At 34.9% G+C, this 22,588-nt stretch overlaps 1 long non-coding RNA gene and 1 pseudogene across 2 annotated transcripts; both read left to right on the top strand.

Annotated features, from left to right (window-relative positions):
- Positions 1 to 368: 368 nt before the first annotated feature.
- LOC131651891 (uncharacterized) lies at positions 369 to 22,523 on the top strand. 2 transcript variants are annotated; one of them, XR_009298505.1, is made up of 3 exons: positions 369 to 3,109; positions 4,432 to 4,671; positions 21,140 to 22,523. It is a non-coding gene; the product is annotated as an uncharacterized LOC131651891 (long non-coding RNA). The 2 variants fall into 2 exon arrangements; XR_009298506.1 differs by lacking the exon at positions 21,140 to 22,523 and adding an exon at positions 17,551 to 18,773.
- Positions 9,006 to 17,102, top strand: LOC131651890 (probable LRR receptor-like serine/threonine-protein kinase At3g47570; annotated as a pseudogene).
- Positions 22,524 to 22,588: the final 65 nt, after the last annotated feature.

Consider the following 22,588-nt stretch of genomic DNA (forward strand, 5'->3'; position numbering starts at 1 on the left):
TTTCGTTAGCTTTGATTCTTCGTCACATATGCCTGTTCAGATTTTGAGCCGAAGATAGGGTTTTATCGAGTTCTTTGAACGGTACTCGCAAAATTCTGTACAGTCGCACCAGATGAACCGATTTTTCTCGTCATTCAAACGCGCATAATTTCCTCACCATTTGTCGGATTGAGACGATTCTCGCGGCTACGAGTCACAAATTTGGTCATCTTCGCAGTGATGTTCGTTTTATTTCCGAATTTCGCACCGAGTCACGTTTCCCCGAAAATGAGCAAAAAAGAGATACGTCGGGGGCATTTTTGACATTTCACCATTTAAACTATATATATTTTTTTCCCTCTTTTTCTCTCATAACTTCCATTCACCCAAAAATCTCAAAAACTCTATTCTTAATTCTTCTCTCAATTCTCCAAAATCAACCCAAAAATCTCAAAAACTCTATTCTTAATTCTTCTCTCAATTCTCCAAAATCAAAAACTCACAAAAATTATCCAAACTCATCAATTGTCATAATGAATCTCATGAGAACTCAAGAACATTGAAGATCACGAAGGATCAATACTCTATCTCTTTCTCTTGCGATCTCTCTCACTCGTGATAGTCTTCCGTCGCCACTGCAAGACCACCGCTCGCTGCCTCTCTTCGTCACCAATTCGTCGGCAACTTTGCTTCTCCAATCGCAAATTCCAGCCGCGGATAGTCTCCTTCAGTCATCTTTAATTTCACTTCGGTAAACTTTCTTGATCCTCCATTATTGATTGTGTTGGTTGTTGAGAATTGATACATATGCTTAATGAATGATTAATTGTTGAACATGTGAATTAAAGAATTGATGATCTAGTTGTTGTTACTAACTAATTGACGGTGATTATGATTGATGTGGATGATCAAATGTTGATGACTATGGAAATTGAAAGGGATTATGTTCATAATCGTGTTTGGTGTTGTTATGGTAATTTGGATTGATGATCATTAGATATTGATTGTCTATAATAGTTGAATTGTTGTTTCTTATGATTCAAAATTACCCGAGAAAATTATTGTCTGATTGATGCATCCTATGTGTTTGGTCAAATGCATGTGCGAGTTGTAATGATGTGAATCGGTGATTAATTGGGCGTTGACAGGGAATGTTGCTCATAATGGAAAATTGTTGATAAGGATAGGTGGATAATTGGTAATTGTTAATGATGAAGATTGTATGATTAGTTAAGCATGTGCTGTATGAATAAGTGTTGTTGCTGTCAACTAATGTTAGACTTTACTTGATGATAATTAATGCTTGATTGTTCATAAAGAGGAAAGTGAATTGTTGGTAATTGAGTTGATTAATCAATGTTGCTGGAGTCTTGGATATGATAATGATTGTGTTTCTATATGCTTGAACTTGATCTTTCATATGTATACATGTTGTGTTTATGCACTAGATGATGAATTTCCATTTTGATTTCGGTTGAGTATTATGATGCATTCTTGTTGCTTGGAACTACTCTCATGCTATGCTCCATATTCTAAAGTCGTGTATGCTTGTGCCTCATGAATTGCAAAACATAATAACACTTGTTCATTGCTAACACTTGTGCCGAATTGGATTAATTGCTAATGACAATATCGTGGCTGTTTTGATTGAACTTATGATAGTGCAGAATTTTGTTTTAAAGGACAGCATTAATATGTTTGTGCTACAAGATAACTCATGAGAATTTTGGTTGATGGTTGATAATAGTGTGGTTCATAAATAGGTGCTTAATTGTTGTTTTAAACATGATTTTGAGCCTCTAATTGATGAATAAAATTGCTGGAAATTAATGGCTATTTGTAGTGGTTGTTTGCACAAGAAAATGACTAGAAATTTGATAACATGATAGGTTGCTAATGCAGATTTTTTTTTTGATGAGTTGATATTGTAGTATTCCTTTGTTGATTGACTCATGAAAGTGTGAAAAAGTCTTGACTATTGTTGTGTTCTTTGATCGTTGTTTGCTTGTTGATTTAGTTGTTGATTTAGCATAGGGAAATGTGGAATTTAAATGAGTTGATAATGCAGAAAATTATTTTGAGTTTGCTTGTTGTTAAACATTCAAAATGCATAAAAAGTGTTGGTTGATTTTAGTGCAATTGTTTTGATTTCATTCGTGCTTGATTGTTAAATATTTGGATGAGATTTTGTACGGTTTTTTGTGGTTAATATGTGCTGAAAGTTGCTGAGTCGTTATGCTAATTTTTTCGTTTCTTCCGAATTTTGCAAATAGACGCGGTACGTCGGCTTTGATTGAAAATGCCATAACTTTTGAACCGTGATGGGTTTTTGAGCATGTGAATAATGTTTTTTTAGCGTAATAATATTTTCGGAGCTGTTTGTACAATTTATTTTCGGTTCCGGCTGACTTTTTTTACCGTTTTCGCTTCTGCCCCTGTTCCGAAAGTCGTGCTTCCGGGCTGATTTTGTAAATTTTGATTGCATATTTGACTTCTTTAGCACGTTTTAACCTTGCAATAAAATTCTGGATTAGTTCTGACGAGTTTAGTTTTCACTGTTTTTACCCGGTTTTTCCGTTTCGGTGTACCGTTGTGCATGTAAATACTTGTGTTGGCTTCCGTAGTTTTAGTGTACATATTTGATTTGCTTTTGAATACTATCCCATGTTTATTCTTATTTGCTTTTGTTATGTTTTCACTTTCTATTCCGTTATCCATTTCCGGTTCAGCTTATAATTCAATAACGCAATTCCGATTGCGGTGTCTTGTTATCTCTAACGTGTGTGCTAGTATGCAAGGCAACATGGAGGCTCTGGTCGATACCCGCTCTCGTGTTCCGCTTTATTTGCGGGACACGACATTTATCCTCTCTCTGATTCGCGTTTCTACACGCATCCTTTATCATTATGCTTGCTTGTCCGGATTTCTGTTTCCCTTGCAGGTGTATGGTATTCGTTGTGCCCGATGTACACGTTGGCGCATGATTTACTTTCATCGCGCCGACTCTTGATTGCTCATGCGGATTTTAATCGGAGTGCTGACATGTTTGTTGTTGCTTTTGCTAGCTCGCTCGCGGGATTCTAGTTTCTTTGCTTTTCTTCGTTACAGTCTACGGATCATCATCCGTTTGGTATTGATTCCGTTTCATTTTACTTTTTCTCGCACTTTATCGCCTACTCGCATCATCCTTTAACATGAGAAGTAGGACTTAGACATGCATCTGGCCAAACCCTCGAAAGAGGCTCTGTTTTTGTTGGTGTGTTTACATTTGTGCTTTGCGGCAGGGAGTCACGGTGTAATAAGTCCTATATGGCACTTCGTTAAGTCCTCATGGAAGGCATGCGGAAAGGGTTAGCAATTAACCCCCGCCCAGTCTCACCGAGTCTGTTCAGTATGCGCACGCTACGCGTGGCTCGCTTCTGAACCTGCACAAGATCTTGTTATCGAGTATGTCAGGAAAAGGGTTCATGCAGCCGGACCCCCGCATTTCCTATAGCTCGCGTTGCTCGACGTTGATGCTCGGTGTACGCACGCACTGTTTTCCTTTCAGATCCGTGACGGCTTGGTTGCTGAGAGGGATCTGCTCCTCTTGTCTATCGCCCGATCATTTTCGCGAGGTCTAATGCTTGGTTGACTCGAGTGATTCGCTCCCTTTGGCTATGGCGGCACCGCTTTTCTACCACTCGGCCAGTGCCGGTGGTTTTGCTTGCTTTACGAGCGGAGCTCGTTTGTGTGATACTCTTGTTTGCTTTCCCTTTTCTCCCATAGGTTGCTAGCTTAGTTTAGACTTGTACCCTTTGTATGATAACATTAGATAGCAAGCTTCCCCCTTAGCTTAGGTTTTCCTCATGCATTCTTTAAAACACAAACCACACTCTTTGATTTTCTTTTCTTAAGAGCTTGTTATTTCCGCTCCATTCCCAAGCATAAGTCTCCAAAGGTCGAGCAGCGGAGTGTGAATGTAACTTGTTCACCTAAAAAACACAAAACAAACAGAAACTAGTTAGCCGAGTTACGGTAGCTCTGATTCTGCAAAACAGATACGTAGGCAGCGGGGTAGGGCCTGTGCGAGCACAATCCTTTCTTTTCCCTACATTCTGCATTCATTTTAGTCCAAATTAGCGTAGATTTGTTACACACCCATAGATTTAGAAACTATCGTGGATACCATCGAGTACGATGGGCGCGAGGGGTGCTAATACCTTCCCCTCGCGTAACCGACTCCCTTACCCTTTTTCTCTGGTCGTGAGACCGTTGTTTTGTTTTGTGGTTTGCTGACATTCCCTTCCTTTTCAGGATAAATATGTTAGTGGCGACTCTGTTAATTTTCGCGGTAGCGACAGTGTTAAATTTAATTTCAATTTAGGAATTCTAGTTTATGCTTGAGTTTATTTTATTTATATGATTTTCATATTTAATTATTTTGATTTTCAATTTTGTTGATTCTCTCAGGAACCGGGTCCCATCTCTGAACCTATGAACCCCCTCTCTAAGCTCCAAGCTCCCTCCCTGAGCTTGGGATAAGCCATTAGTCCCCTCTCTGAACTAGAGAGCATGCCTCTTGACACAACTCAAATGATGCATGAATCATACCTATCGATATCGATGCGTTAAGACTCAACTCTGATCTTAACATAATGCACTGATAACTCTCGTAATACCCTCTATGGATCACCACACAACAACAATCAGGTATGCACATTACAAACATAATATTAATGTAACTTAGGCAATAAATTGTTCCTCTTAATTGAACTATTAACTCATACATACATAATGCAACATTCATACTCAACATACTCAGTACATCATATCTTATTCATAACTCACAAACATTCTCATCATAGCATCATATCCAATATAACATCAACCATACATGTAATTCTCATCAATTATTCATGTTATCATAACACATTCAACCCCTGAAAATGTTTTCATTTGATGGAAATTAGCATTAGCTTTTCAACGCTTCAAACCGTGTCTCAAACGGAGTCACGAATCTCCAGTTATGATCAAAACCGTATTTGACTAAAAATATCAAAGGTGCAATCGATTGAATGGAACAGTCAATTGATTGTTTTCCCTCTAAATAATTTTTTCCGCATTTTTACATGCTACAATTGATTGACACGTGGTGTTAATCAGTTGTTCGTAAAACCATGCACTCTTTGTTTCTCTCAAAAGTGGCTTATGGATTGAGAATAGTTGATTCAATTCCTTTAATTAATCGATTGCATGATGGACAAAAAGGAAAGACAATTGATTGACTCAAGGCTGTAATTGATTGAAACATTGCAATTTTCCAAAAATACAATTTTTACACGCACAATAATAATCACTTGTTCTTAAACTCCATCCAAACACTCCCTAAACGTGAAACAACTTATTTCTAGAATCCAACATTACAATACAGTTTTCTATTGTTATTACATGTTATTTTCATCAAATTACCCGATTAATTAACTATTTCTCATGATTTCACAATACCCTTAAAATCTTTAAGGTTTAACAATGGTGAAAATCATTTAACAACTCAAAACAGAATATTGCACACATAGGGGTACACGAATTTTAACATCAATGACGGTATCTAATATCAAAACATCATCAGATTTCATAATTACAACAAATCTCAAATATATTATTGTAGGTTAAAGACTCCTCGTTCTACCCCTCATGCATATACCTATTATTGAATAGATTCCCCCGTCTTGCCTTATAAATTCAGCAAAAGCAATAAGCAACCTCTATGTGATCTCTTCTCTCAAGCCCTAGCTCTCTCTCCAAAAGCTTTTGTTCTCTTTTCACATACTAATTAAAAAAAACCCCTAATTCTCCCAACTCCTATTTTTATAATAAATAAAATCTCTAATTTGATTTTTCCTATTTTTGCCTTTTTTTTTAAAATTTCTATTTTATTATAACATTCAATTTAATAATCAAATATGCTACTAACTACCTCTATTTTTTCATTAAATCAAATAACTCAAAATAAACACTATTATCTTAATTATTAAAATAAACTCTAATAATTTAATTAATCTCTACTAGTCTCTAATTAATCTTCACACTCCTACCTCTAGGTCACCCTCCAATTACCCATATTTATTTAATTAATATTATCTAATAATCAAATAAAAACAAAAAAATTCATAATAATTCAAATAATATAATAACTCAAAAAATGATGGTGTTACACTTCTTGCAAATGAAGCATCCTTTCTGATCGTCTTTGTTGATTCTGGAGCTCGTTCCTCTGAAGCTCGTTCCTCTGAAGCCATTACCTCTGCTTGAGAGCCTTATGTTTTTCTTATTGACCAAATATTGAAATATTTTTATTCAAAATGTCATTTCTTCATCTTATGATTCTTCTTCAGAACCTTCTTCATGAGTAGATTCTTCAGATCTCATCAACAATGAAAATTTAGCATTATGATCAATAGACTTCAAAGCAAGAGACTTTGACTTCTGGAAAGGTTCATTACTCTGAATGTTGCTAATCAAGGTTTCTAGATTTATCATGTTTAAGTCTCTAACTTCTTAAATAGAATTCACCTTAGGTCTATACTTGGCAGGAAGACTCCTAAGAATCTTCTTGATATGATCAGCAGTAATGTAACTTTTTCTCCACACTCGAAGACCGGATACAAGAAATTGAAATATAGCGAACATGGTTTTAATGTCTTCATCCTGCTTCATTTTTAATAGCTCATATTGTTGAACCAAAAGATTTGCTTTAGCTTCTTTAACTAGTTGATTGTCTTCATAGAAAGCACATAGAGATTTGAAGATAAATTTGACAGTAGATTTGTCCAGAATCTTGAGATACTCGGAGTGAGGTAAAGCATTTATCAAGATTCCTCTGAATTTGTGATGCTTTCTATATATCTTTTCCTGAGCATGTGTGAGACTCTTTCTATCAGCCACCATACCTACTCCATTGACAGCAAAATCAATACCATCTTCAAGAATATCCCATAACTCATCATCAAGACCTACGATGTGAGTATACATCTTGTTTTTCCGTCACTCAAGCTCAGTAGAATTTCCACTAAAAGTTGGAGCTTTGGAAATATGATTGCTCTTCTCATATGTATTGGCTTAAGCATTGTTAATAACTTCATATTCAAGTATGATGTTTTTCTCTTGGGATCTTTTCTGTACCACTGTTAAGTGTTGATGCACAAATCGTGCTCTAGTGCCAACTGAAGGTGAGAAAAACATAAGAAAGGGGTTGAATTATGTTAAATTTTTCTGCTTTTTCTTCTAAAGATCTAATATCATATTTTCATTGTTCATAATCTGACTTAGAGTATGATGAATAGCAGTTGAATAATATAAAGTAGAAGTAAATAATAGAACAATAAAACATACAAACAATTTATCCTGGTTCCTCCTGCAAATCATGAGTAGTTCAGTACCCTTTGCACTTCTAACAGATTTTCACTATAATCAAATTTGATTACAAGTTGCTCAAACACACAAGCAAGAGACTTCTAATGCTTAAACACAAAAGTAAAGAACTTCCAATGCTCAAGCACACAAGCAACATACTTTTGATTGCTCAAGCACACAAGAAATAGACTTTACAAATGCTCAAGTACACAAACAAGAGAGTTCACAAATGCTCAAGCACACAAGCAAGAGACGTCACTACTTAAGCACGCAGACAATAATAGACTTCTAAAAATCTATCTAACAGATAAATGATAGTGATAGAGTAATAGTTACACTTGATTTACAATCAGAGTTGTAAACAAATTACAACACATAAAACATGTTTAAATTGAAAGTGAAACTGAGGTGCATCTGACACGAATTTAAAATGAGGGAGAATCCAAATAGATATATTTACATACTTAGGTGCATCTGACACGAATTTAAATTGAAACTGCAATGCAAGATTTTGTCGCATGTAGTGCAAGATTTTCGACTGTAATGCAAACAAAGGAGCTTATATATAATGAAACATGTCTAGTCTACAGGCATGAAAACATATGGAACTGCTTAAATATATCTGTAGTTGTGGCAGCAAATTTAATAAAATAAGATCAAATTAAATTACATACACGGTAAGTTGTCCAGTTACCCTCTATGACAACTTGAATTTCAGCTCCATGCAAATGTTGTTGTTTGTTCGCCCACTTTTCATGTAAATGTATATGACGAATATTCCTGATAATTGAAGCTTTGTTTATTTGGAGTAGGAGTTTGAATATCAATTCAATTATAATATTTTTTTTAAAAAAAAGCTTATCAACAAAAAACAGTATAAGAACATACTTGTGATGTGAATGTCTATATCGAGCCTGCAAAATGAAGTATAATTTTCCTTTTTCATCGATGAAGAGATCTCAATAGGAAGTCTGGTACTAATTTTTCTTTTATTTGTTAACCAACTTACACATAACATTAACCATCGTCTTCCATATTATTAACTAAATTTTTAATAAAAAATGTTATAAACTTTCTCATGTCTAGTCATTTATGAATCAACTTATACACAACATTAACCAACTTTATTATAAATTTATATTATACATCTAATGGAGAAAAATCGAAATTGTAATAACATACAGTGTAAGTAAAGCATTTGGTGTCAAAATAACATCTTTTCTGTTATATATCTAACTGAAGATGTTCAATTTTCATTATTTCTATTCTAATATTTTCAGATGACCCAAAAGTCCAAAACCAATTACCTTTTGACAATTCCGAGGTCTTAAAAAGAGTGCCAATATATTAGTAATACAAGCATGGCAGAAGCATGGTAAATAAACTATTTTTAGTTTAACAAAAACATAATTAAATGAAGACGTACGATATTGACTTAAGACTCCAATTCTTCATTATATGAATAAAAAACAAACTCTCTAGCCACAAAGCTCTCACATAATCCCATACCAGCAATTTAATATAAGAAGTTATTAGAAACATGTGATGAACTTAAATAATCTAAACTTAAAAGACAGAATAATATATGCTACCTACCTCATGTATTTAAAATGCAACAGAAAACACTCTAAACGAAACATTATATAATAACTAGACAGCATAATCAAATTTCACACTCTAAAACAATCCCTTTGCCTGTCATGTTTCCAACATTTTCATTTTGGTTATCTCTTCTCTTTGCTTTCAACTTAGTCCAAAGCACAATTACCTCTACATTAGGAAACATAACAGATAACTTGGCATTGCTCAAGTTCAAAGAATCAATATCTAATGACCCATTTGAAATCTTGAACTCTTGGAACACTTCAACTCACTACTGTAATTGGGACGGAGTTACATGTAGTCCCAAGCATCAAAGAGTTATAGAGTTAAACTTAGAAGGGTATAAGTTGCATGGTTCCATATCTCCCCATGTTGGCAATCTCTCTTTCTTGATAACTCTCAACCTTGCAAACAATAGTTTCTTCGGAAAAATCCCACGTGAACTTGGTCGGTTGTTCCGGTTGCAGGAACTCCTAATTACCAACAACTCCATGACTGGGGAGATTCCGAATAACTTGACAAGTTGCACTGATCTTGAAGTTTTATTCTTATCTGGAAATCATTTGACTGGTAATATAGCAAATGGAATCGGTTCTCTTCATAAGCTTGAGCTTTTGGACATTTCAAATAACAATTTAAGCGGAAGAATTCCGCCTTTCATAGGGAATCTTTCATCCCTAGAAGCTCTTGCAATGGATACGAATAACTTAGAGGGTGATATTCCGCGGGAAATTTGCAGACTCAGAAACTTGCAAATATTGGGAATGTTTCATAACAGACTATATGGTACATTTCCTTCTTGTCTTTTTAATATGTCATCTCTTACTCAGATCACGGCTGGGGTCAATGAATTTCATGGATCTCTTCCACCCAATATGTTCAACACCCTCTCCAATCTTCAATGTTTAGCAATTGGAGGAAATAAACTATCAGGTAAAATCCCTATTTCCCTTGCAAATGCTTCTGCCCTACAAATACTTGACTTATCTCGACAAAACAAATTGGTCGGACAAGTTCCAAGTCTAGGAAAGTTATATGATCTTCAAGTGCTAAGTCTAGAAGTAAACAATTTAGGTGACAATTCAACTGAAGATTTGGAGTTTCTAAAAACTTTGACAAACTCTAGTAAACTAAGAGTGCTTTCTATATCTACTAATAAATTTGGAGGTAACTTGCCAAATTTAGTAGGAAATTTATCCACTCGACTTAGTCAACTATATCTTGGGGGTAACCAGATATCAGGAAAAATTCCAGCAGAAATAGGAAATCTAAATGGCTTAATTCTCTTGAGTATGGACCTTAACCATTTTGAAGGAGTTATTCCTACTACATTTGGGAAGCTTGAGAGAATGCAAAAATTAATATTGGACGGAAATAAGCTGTCAGGAGAGGTACCACCCATCATAGGAAACCTGAGTCAATTATATTTTTTGAGCTTAAGAGATAATATGTTAGAAGGAAACATTCCTTCAAGCATAAGTAACTGTCAAAAGCTACAATACCTAGACCTTTCACAAAACATTCTTAGAGGAACCATACCCTTAGAGGTCTTTAGTCTTTCTTCTTTAACAAACTTGCTCAACTTGTCAAAAAACTTGTTGAATGGTAGCTTACCGAGCGAAGTGGGTAGGCTAAAAAGTATCAACAAGTGGGATGTCTCAGAGAATCATCTATCTGGTGACATTCCTATAGCCATTGGTGAATGCATAAGCTTAGAATACCTCTTTTTTCAAGGGAACTCCTTCAGTGGAACCGTACCATCCTCTTTGGCTTCGCTAAAAGGTCTTAAACATTTAGACTTGTCAAGAAATTGATTGTCTGGACCGATTCCTAATGTTCTACGGAATATATCAGGTTTAGTATACTTGAATGTTTCGTTTAACATGCTGGAAGGCGAGGTACCAACAGAAGGAGTCTTTGGAAATGTAAGTGAGTTAGATACGATTGGAAACAATAAGCTTTGTGGAGGTATATCAGAGCTTCATCTACAACCATGCCATGTCAAAGGTAAGAAATCTGCAAAACATCATAAAACCAGGCTGATAGCAGTGATAGTTAGTGTGGTATCTATTCTTCTCGCGATGACAGCAACTATCATAACTATCTATTTGATGAGGAATCGGAACAGGAAACAATACTCTGACTCACCAACAATTGACGGGCTAGCCAAGGTTTCATACAAAGAGCTTCACCAAGGAACTGATGGGTTTTCTGCTAGAAACTTGGTTGGATCAGGAAATTTTGGATCTGTGTACAAAGGAAATATTTTATCACAAGATAAATATGTTGCCATAAAGGTCCTAAATCTTCAAAAGAAGGGAGCTCAAAAAAGTTTCATTACTGAATGTAATGCACTTAAAAATCTGAGACATCGAAATTTGGTTAAAATTTTGACATGTTGTTCAAGTACAGATTACAAAGGTCAAGAGTTTAAGGCTTTGGTGTTTGAATACATGAGCAATGGAAGCTTAGAACAATGGCTACATCCCGGGATAACAAATACAGAAAATCAAAGAATGTTGAACCTTGATCAAAGATTGAATATCATTGTTGACATTGCTTCTGTATTACATTATCTTCATTATGAATGTGAGAAATCAGTCATCCATTGTGATGTAAAGCCAAGCAATGTCCTTCTTGACGATGACATGGTTGCTCGCGTGAGTGACTTTGGCATAGCAAGACTTGTCTTAGCCATTGACGGTACCTCTCACAAAGAAACTAGTACAATTGGAATTAAAGGGACGGTCGGTTATGCTCCTCCAGGTACTTTCTAGACTTTTAGATCATACAGTGTTTAAGTGAATTTCCTATCCTATGGTTTATGTTTGATATTTTACTAGTAACATAGTATTAAATGTTTTTGCTTTATCTTTTAGAGTATGGAATGGGTTCCGAAATATCCACTTGTGGTGACATGTATAGCTTCGGGGTGCTTGTGTTGGAAATGCTTACCAGAAGAAGACCAACAGACGAGACGTTTGAAGATGGTCAAAATCTTCATATGTTTGTTAAAAACTCACTTCCTAGTAATCTAATACAAATTTTGGACTCACATCTTGCGCCGAGAAATGTAGAAGCAAATATAGAAGAAGATGGAAACAGTGGGAATTTGACTCCAACTGTAGAGAAGTGCTTGGTTTCACTTTTTCAGATTGGACTTGCTTGTTCACTGGAATCACCAAAAGAAAGGATGAATATAGTGGATGTCACCAGAGAGTTAAGCATTATCAAAAAGGACTTCTTTAGGAAAGAGAAGGGTCTGTACTATGATACAGTGCCACTAGAGTTGAATGTGGAACCATAATTGTTTGAAATATTTTCTTTTCAATTCTAGATGTACTTGCTATTCCCAGAGCTGAATGTGAGTTGAATTCCACAACCCATCCTTCATGTAATACCAATCATATAGTTGATGGATGTAATACTATATATGACAAGTGAATTTCATTGTATTTTCAAACTTTTTCACCATATCACTCTTGTGATTTTCCAAATTTCACTGCAAAATCATCAAATGTTCTAACACTGTTATATCAGTAAATGTTCTATCTCCAATTAACGTGGGACTTGGAATCTTTCCAATACTCACACCCAACACTCTTTTAAGGTTTGGTGCATGGATTTTAAACGGTGGGCCCTCACACCCAACATTCTTTTTGAGCTTGGTGCGTAGATTTTAAACAGTGGGCGGCCTTTCAACACTTTTTTTGGGCTTGGTGGGTGGATTTTAAATGGTGGGCGGTCCTCACACCCAACACTCTTCTTGGGCTTGGTGCATGGATTTTAAACGGTGGTCGGCCCAAGGTCCGATAGATAGGCTCTGATACCATATTATAGTTTGACCTAACTTATTCTTACAAAACCGGTTTGTAAGGTGAGGAGTGTCACTCTATATATACTCTTTCAATGCTCTATCTCCAACTAAATGTGAGACTTCGAATCTTTCCCAAATATAATATATAATGTTTGATCCATAGAAGTTGAGTAGGGAGGTAATTTTTATTTGCTATATCCTTAAAATCTAGTGGCATATGTTTTCTGATATGGTTACATATGAAGTGACTCGTGTTAAAGTAGGAGATACATGTTCTTAGACAGTTTGCATAACTTATTTTGATCTATTTGGATATGTGGGCTCTTCATCCATTTTTTAGACAGTTTGCATAACATATTCATGAATAATTTCATGCCCTTATTCACGAAACGAGGTGGGTTTAAAGGGGTGGATTTAATCCCTGGCTAAAGTATGACATCGATAATTTTTATAAAGTGTGGGTAGCCCTCTCAACTTATAAATTGGATTTGTAAGGTTGAATTAGGTTCAACCCAAATTATAACATAGTATCTAGAGCCTATATTGATCCTTTTTTGTCGTATCCATTATGTGTGGAATCTCCCCATCTACACAATCCCAAAATTTTCAACTTCAAAAACATGGGCAGACCTCAACGAAGACAAAACTCCCAACACCTTCATTGTGTTGAAGTAAAGGGATGGTTTTGGCCCATATTGCCTAAAGCTATGTCAAGTGTAGTGTTTATAAAATTTGGGTAGTCCTCAGTTTATAAGTCACTTCTGTAAGGTTGAGTTAAGTACAACCCAAATTCTAATTAAAACCAAATAGAACCCCGCAAAAAAAAATCGAACTGTGACCGACAGTTCACAAATTGAACTAAGCTAGAAACACACAAATATTGTTAGAGCAACAACCTCAATTCAAAAGAATAAAGATACATAAAAGCAAACCCTGAAACACACGATGTTTGACAATAAATGTCGGTTCAAAAGAATAAAGATATAGAAAAGCAAACACAGAAACACACGATGTTTCACAATAAATGTCGGTTCAAAAGAATAAAGATATAGAAAAGCAAACACAGAAACACACGATGTTTCACAATAAAACTCGGTCAATTGTGTCTACGTCTTCGACTACATTGCGACTGCCTCATATAAAGTATCTACATGAAGAAGACTAACATATGATATATTTGAAGAGGGTTAAAATCTTCATATCTTTGTTGAACTTTCCTATTCTTATGCAAACTTTGGACCCAAAATTTTGCCAAGGGATGAAAAGGCAGAATTGATTTATCATTTATGAGTTTTCTGTATACAAGCAGATATATAACAAAATATATATTTTTCACTCTCACATTGCTCTGCTTCCGCCAAATTTTATAGGCATTCCATGATTACTACTATTTTGTCCTTTAAAAAAAAATATATGATTTCACGAGTGCATAAAAATTAGGGTTTCTAAAAACCTAATAGCATAAAAATTAGGGTTTCTTAAAGTTTCTAATTAAAGACAGTTAAATGCAATTGAATTGATAAGTATGTAATACCTGTAGATTCTGCTGAAGCACTTCATATGCAGAATCCATTTTGAATACTCTTTTCTTACTCTACATAAACTTTCTTGAAGTTGAATTCCCCAAATTTGCGTAACACAGATGCAATACAATTATCAGAAAGTAAAGTCCCGCAGTATTAAGGTCCAAGTTTTCAATAAACCGTTTAACATGATTTCTGTAATTAGGTTTGGTCTTTGTGAAATTGTCTTCAAGTTCTTGTATCGGGCAAAAGTGTCATGGCGAGCAATATAGTCGAAATTAAACATTAACATCATTGGATCTCTCCCTCTCTTACGGGCTGGGATTGAGTGACTTTTTGGAGAGGCTGTTGTAGCAACCATTTGAATAGCTTCTAATTTATACCCTATATCCAAGTTAAAGAAGCTGTGAGTAGTTCCACTATAAATAGAATCTATAATGCAAATCCCAAATACCCAATGGTAATTGGGTCTTGCTAAACAGTACCCTCAGGGCAATGATTAACCATTCTTAAAAAAAGAAAATATTTTATAGAAATTTTAATATTTCAATTTCCAAAGTATTAAATACGTAGATTACCGATATAAAGTTACTATTTTAAAGTTTTAATCATTGTCCTAAGGGCATTGGTTAGCATTTCCCTTGGTAATTAGAAACTTTGGTTATCCCAAATAAACATACCAAATAGTGACTAGCGTCAAACACGTCCTTAAGAGAATATATGTTGGCATTTTGAATGCTTGACTTGCGGGTCTTGACCTATGTACCTACATCTATCTGAGAGAATGTTGAGGTAGTTTGGGCATCAATTTAAGAGAATGTTGAGGTAGTTTGGGCATCAGTAAGGTATATCTAGGGACCTCACATTGATTTTGTAGAGTAGCATGAGCATCTGGTGCCAAAGGATTTACCTAGTGTGCAAACTACCGCAAATTCAGCTCATCAAGAGATATTAGAATAGAGACACACAAGAGCAGATCATGTCGTAGATATTTTGCTGAGATGTGAGATTACCATTATACTCGAAGGTGCCACCACTAAATGAAAAGTATAAGAAGACACCCATATCTGGGATTCGGTACATGCAACATTAAGTAAGGCACAAGATCTTCTTTAATATATGAGGCAGAGGTGGAACATGGGCGTGTGACATACTCAATAGTTGTATTTTGAGTTGTAACTTAAAACATATTATGTTATAATTTGATGAGTATTTTATGCGACTTATGTATGACTAAATAATTTAATAAATGAAATTTCATATTGTTATAAAAATGTGTCGTGGTAATATATTAGTGTGAATAGAATATAGTGAAACCTAACATGAAAAATGTTATGTATGAAAATTTTGATCCATGAAAAGTGTTTGCCTTAAAGATGATTCTAGAGATTGTAATTCAGACACACTCTTATTTACACTCTGGTGCAAAAAATTATTTGTGTCTAAGGGGCGATTCAGAAGGTCGTAATTCAGAGACACCTTTATTTGAAACATGAATGATTTCATAGATTGTAATTATTTGTAATGTGAGTGATTCCTATATTGTAATCCAAGCACGTCTTTATTGCAACCTGATACGAAAAACATGGAATGTATTATCCCAAGTGTGTTCGAATATTGTAATTTAGACAAACACCTTTATTTGCAACATGCGTGATTCCGTAGATTGTAATTCGAACACATCCTTATTTACATCACGAGGTTTTCCAAAGATTGTAATACAGACATGCCCTGTTTGCAAAATGTATTGTCACAAGGTTCTTTCTAGAGATTGTAATCTGGACATATCTTGTCTTTTATTTATAAAATTTGTCACTTGTTAAACCAATCATCAATAATTTAAAGCAAATTTTATACAAATATTATAAGATACAACCTAAAAAGCATAAAAAATTGTGTCAACGTTACATCCATGAATATACCAATGTCCAATACATTCATGAAAATATCAAAGTTTATATACATAATGTAAGATATGAACTAAAACACATAAAAAAACGTGTCACCACCTAAATCTATGGAGGCTTCCGCCTTAGACTTTTTTATTTGACCTTCTTTCAATATCATCCAACTTGACAAACTCTTTCATCCTAACCAAAAAAGTGTGCGACCAAGTTTTTGCTTCTTTTTTGGTATGAGACATCCACTTCGAGGATGTTTGTGGCAAAGGACATCATGGTTTCAAATAAACTTTTACAAAATGAAAAGTTTTTGAAAGTCACCCGATAAAGATAATTCGTCCGAGAAACTATACCTTGTTAGATCGATACATACTATGTTATACGCATTTGCTATAAGATGACTCATTTTAGGGAAACACGTTCAATTTTTCTTTGGTGTTGAGATATTAATGTAAGGAATCAGAGCATCATGAATTGCACTGCGTTGTTACTTTTCCTGTATAAGCTTGTGTAATCTTTATCATGGGCCTTTAACTCTTTGATAAAATGTTGAAGGACAAATGTATGATTCTTCACTCTCTTACCTAACAAAGTTGAAATATCACGTAATCAAATGATAGCTACAATGTAAAACATAACATGTAGGAAATACCTTTGCAACGAATTTCATTAGCAAGGTATCGCGATCAGTGAAAATCACTTGTGACATGTTTTCTTAGTATTTTAGCATATTGTAATACATTTCAAAATCATGTGTAACATTATTATTTTTTTTCACATTCCAAAAATGTGAAGCCAACTAAATAAGTCATCTTGATAAAAATAACACAAATAATTTCTAGAAGAGGAAGTTTGTACTTGTTGAACTTGTAGGCTAAATTAATTATTAATATCGTGGGAAATGTGTGTAACAACTTGATGGAATCATGATGCGTCCAAAAATATATCTTGAATATTTTTTCTATCCTCATAATCTTTGTACCTATATACATAATGATGGTCATCAAATAGTTTCAACTAGTGTTACATTTTAGTTTTTAGAACTCTTATTGTCTTGTTGTCTATATGACGAACATTGAAGGATTTAAGATGCCACCCCCAATTTTTCTCAATACTAAAAATATCCCTTCTCAAAAAAAGAATATTATTTCCTATCGAAATTTTTGGTACCATGATGAAAAATTCCGGTAGTTCATTTAAAATTTCTAGTACGTTGTAACTTTTTTCGAAAATTTCAAAATTTACCATTCTGTACCAAAAATTTAGTTGAAAGGTGAAATTTTCGGTAGTGTATTGAGTCAAATTTTTTTAATGATCTGGATTTTGCCGACAGTTTTGTAGGGTTGTGATTTCACCGACAATTTTGTGTGGTCCAGAATGAATCCAATGTTGTATAAATAGGGGCATATGTTATAGAGAAAGACATCTCAAAAAATGTCTCTTCCTCAATTTCTGATTAAGGCAGAAGTGTATTTCAACTAGAACAATCCTCCTCTTGAATCCAAGCTTCTAGATGGCGCCTCATCTCTCGCCAGCTTGACAGATAAGTTGGATGAATTACTGTTGGATACCGAGAATAAAAGGGTGAGAAAGATTGAATTTCGTGAAGATTGTGTTGATAATAATGGAAGGGTGAAATACAACCAGATTGAGTTGAAAATCAATGAAGACGTGACCCATGTGGAAATTATTTCGTCGTAGGATAACTAAGGGGCCGATCGAGTTTGATGCGCAAATTTCAAGATCTGTTGACGACATAATCAAGATGTTGAGACATTCAGAATCATCTGGTAGTACATAGGTTTTCATGTCTAGTTATTAATTTATGATTGTTGTATTATGTTATGGTATGTTCATCTTCGATTTGAAACATGTAATTGCCAAAAGATTATGCAATAAAAGTATTGTGAGAAGTAGTCTGAGTCAAAAAATATACAACTATCAAATCAAAATTTTAAATAGGCCTCCCACGGGCTATGTGTGCTACACGCGATAATCCTGTAAAAACCTCATCATTCGGATTACTAAACCTATGAGATTATACCCAATAACAACGATCATCTGAAGATGCTCCTGGTCATTTGAGGCTAGTGGAGGTGGTGGTGAAGGCACATCGTCCATCGGAACCTCAGCATCAAAAACCCTAGCAACATAAGGTCCCCCCATCATCCAAAGACTCTACAGCAGGTGGTATGAGGCGAGGATGTGATATAGTGAGATACCAGTCCAAATAACCATCCTCACACTACGAAGAATGTTGAACCCTCACTTTCCGAAATCTACTGTCAGAGCATTCAACCTCCTCTTATACTCCGCATCACCACTCGAAACCGCTTGTCTAGCCTTCCATCTCCTCGCCCGTGAAGCGTCTGGTGCAGCACGCTGCACTCTCCTATGACAGACGCTGGGGAAATGCTCGTATATACATCAATGGTGAAAACTAATTAATGTCACAAGCAACAATTAAATAAAAATAATTAACAAATGCTCGTATAAGCAAATTTATCAACATCATTTCCATAGAAGATTCTATAATAATATTCAAGCAAATTTATTTTATACCTAGGATCCAAAAAATCTACAACCTCCATTATTTCATGAATCACACTCCAATGTTTTTCAAACATTGCCAACATGTTCTTGAAAGTGAGAAAAACACAAGAAGGAGGTTAAATTTTGTTCCCTTTTTCTCTTAGTAAAATCTCTTGACAGGTTCTAAATGCAAGATAAGAATCTGATTCAAAGTCTAAAGAGTAGTCGCGAGTAAAATTAATTAAGAGTCAGAGAAGAAAAAAAGAGAAACACAAAAAATTATCCTGGTTCCTCCCATAAATCAGGAGTAGTCCATTCCCCTTGCACTTCCAAGGTATTTCCACTACAACCAAATTTGATTACAAATTGCTCAAGCATACAAGCACAAGACTTACAATACTCAGGCACACAAGTGTTATAACATAGTTTGGTTCTAATCATATTTTAGTGTTTTGATGATAACAAGCAAATACATTTTGTATAAACAAACATGGTACTCTAATTATATATTTCTGATTTCAGAAGATGTACCAGTACCAGCACAATTAGAACTTGGCAAATATGCAAAGCTGGATAAATGCAAGAGATACTCAAGTCTTAAGTCAACTTCTGATACTGCAACAAACCGTAGCGAACACATCTATAATATATGGTGAAATGCAAGGCTGAATAGAAGATCGGGAAGATTGATTCAAAATAATGCCGTTAAAGACATAATCATTAGTAAAACGGCTATAACACTCCAAAAGTGCAATTTCCAAAGTTGATTGAAGAAGCTATCCACATGCAAATCCTTGGAGAAAACAAAAGCTAAGATAACACGCAAACCATTTAATGTTGCGTACAAGAGTTGAAGTTAACAGGCAAAAATCTTGAAGCTATATATTCATGATCTCTTGAATCAAAGAACAACAATCACGCACGAGAACATTATTACTCTAAAATATTATCAAGTGTGAAGAAAAACTCTCTGAAGCAAAAACTCTCAAATTCATACTTTGATTTCATAACTTTGTACTTAAACTTAGTGAAATATCACAGTGGTGATTACAACTTTTTAGAAGCAACACTATACACTGTCATAAGAAGTTACGTAGTAACTGAGTCCTTGAGAGACCAGTTGGGTCAGAAGTCTCAAGAAGTCTAGGACTAGTCGAGTCTTAGAAGTCAGTTAGTCACAAACAGTTGATTTGTGCAGGATTGTTAGTCACCAGCAGTTTGGCTCGTGCACTGTATTGTGAGTCACGACAGTTGGTCGTGCAAGTGTAATCAGGTTCTGATTATAGTGGATTAAGTCCTCGTTGAGAGAGGCAAATCACCTTGTTGAGGGTGGACTAGAGGTAACCTTATTAAGAAGGTGAACCAGGATAAAAATAATTGTGTTCTGTCTATCTTTTCTTCAAGTTAAAAAGAATCACTTAATTAACCTCCGCTTCTAAGTGTTTTCTCAACCTTCAATTGGTATCAGAGCACTTGGTTTTGGGTGCAAACACTTAACCGTGTCAGAGAAAGATCCATAAGGAAAACACTATAGCGAATGATTTAAACAACAATGGTTACACAAACCCCCCTGTGTTTGATGGAGAAAATTTTGAATATTGAAAAGATAGGATAAAAAATTTCGTGTTTTCTTAATAATAATAAGAAAGAAAATTTTAAAAATAACCAATAAAAAAAATTTTAAAATTTATTTTAATTAAAATATCTGGATGGTTGTGATAACGAAGGAAAAAAATATTTTATTTTTATTTTTTAATTAATAAAAAAATTATGATTAATTATTGGGTTTAATATACTTCACCCCCTGCCAATATAGCGAGTTTTGGTTTACACCCCCTGAAATTTTTTTTTATTAAATGCCCCTTATAAAATCCAAAACCTGGATTTACCAAACCCTTTTACCATATTTGCTATGTGGCAAAAGGGTTGTATAAGTAATTAGTTGAATTATATTTAACCACTATTACCTCCAATTTCCACCACCACCACCTCCACCGCGAGAATAACCACCTCCACCGCCACTTCCTCCATATCCACGATCCCTGCTTCCACCATAACCAACACCACCATATCCTCCTCCTTTCCCACAATACATGCAATGTATACTGACATTTTGTAAAGAAAAAAGGCCTTAAAGCATTGATGCAGACTTTTTTTCAAAACCATTAATATTAACCTGATGCCACAAATGACTTTTTTCAAAACCATTAATATTAACCTGATGCATACAGTCCATGCACGAAGTTTTTAATATTGTTAAGCGCAATGGAGAGTCCATGCACGAAGTTTTTATTTATTTATTTAAAAGCAAACAATGGAAATTAATCTTAAAGTTTAAGTTTGATATGATTACCTTGTGTGAATCTGCTGAAGTATTTTGATTATTTCAGGTTCAAGGGCCATGATATGCTTGCCCCTTTCACAGCTGGGTGGCAGGCTACTGATTTGGATCCTTTGGTTATTGAAAAATCTGAGGTGTATTACTTCCATGCTATGTTTCTTTGATTTTAATAGGATTAGTAAATAAAGTTTTACTTTGTTTTTATTAAAAAAAATAACTAGTTTTTGTGTGTAATTTACCTGATTTATTATTCCAGGGATGCTATGTGTATGACATTAATGGGAAGAAATATCTTGAGGCACTTCTGGTCTATGGTCCACTGCCTTAGGTATATGTGATTTTTTATTTCTGCTTATTTACTTATTTATTTATTTATCCATTTTTTCCTGAGCTTTGATATCTCAAATTTCCTTTATTTTAATCATTTCTTAATGACATTCCTTTGGTTCATGTTCTCAATCAATCTTTAGCAGCATGTGTTTGCGATCAAATCTACTAATATATATGTAGATATTTTAGCTTGCTCAATCTTCAACCAAATACTGAATTACGCCAAGCTGCTCAGGGATCCATCTCCCTTCCCTCCATTTATTCTGGAACGTTGTTATTTGTTTCTCAGCAACAAGAATAAAAAGCAGAGTTGTGCGATTATTTTTGCAGAATGCCCTGGTTATTGAACTTAGGGGATTGAAAGAGATATTTCATCAGAAAGAATGACCTGTAATGTCATAGAATGTGTTTCACATGTTGTGTGGATGTGCTGTAGGTTTGTGGTTGAATTGTGTATTTTACACTTCTAGCAGCTTGCGCATAACAATATTAAAATTACATTGGAAAATGAATCGGATTTGATCCTTAGATATTAGTATTCAGTATTAAAAAGAAGGCCCATTATAGGATAGGGAACAGTGGAAGAGAGATGATGTTTGAATGCATATCTCCAAATCTTCCATATGACTTTGAAAAGTTTCAGTAGATGAAGGCCCATGGATGATGAGGAACTGCAAGTCAGAATCCACCTTCTTAAATTCATTTGTCTCTGATTCTAGAGAATCCCGGACTGCTCTTTTAGAATGCATCAGCTTTGCGGGCCATTAAGTTTGTTGCATATTGAAGACGATGACACTGTAGAGGTACTTTCAACACTCTTTAGTCTGTGCAAATTATCCACAAATTGTGATACAAGAGGATGCGTGTGGAGGGTAAGCTGTTGCTTCGAAGATGTAGAGAGCTCTTTATGTTTGCTTCAAAGACTGCCATATTTACTTTGCAGAGAAGCTTAGAAGGTTATAAGGTTATAGGGTGAGTTTGTTTCAAAATTTGAGTTTTCGTTGGCTTTTATGCAGTTATATCATGTGGTGACATCAACAAGTCAAAGCCCAGTCAGCAAATGTGGTAAAAAGGTTTGGTAAATCCAGGTTTTAGGTTTTATAAGGGACATTTAATAAAAAAAAACTTCAGGGGGCGTAAACCAAAATTCGCTATAATGGTAGGGGGG

This window comes from Vicia villosa, linkage group LG2 (genome assembly GCF_029867415.1).
Source record: "Vicia villosa cultivar HV-30 ecotype Madison, WI linkage group LG2, Vvil1.0, whole genome shotgun sequence".
NCBI classification, from domain to species: domain Eukaryota; kingdom Viridiplantae; phylum Streptophyta; class Magnoliopsida; order Fabales; family Fabaceae; genus Vicia; species Vicia villosa.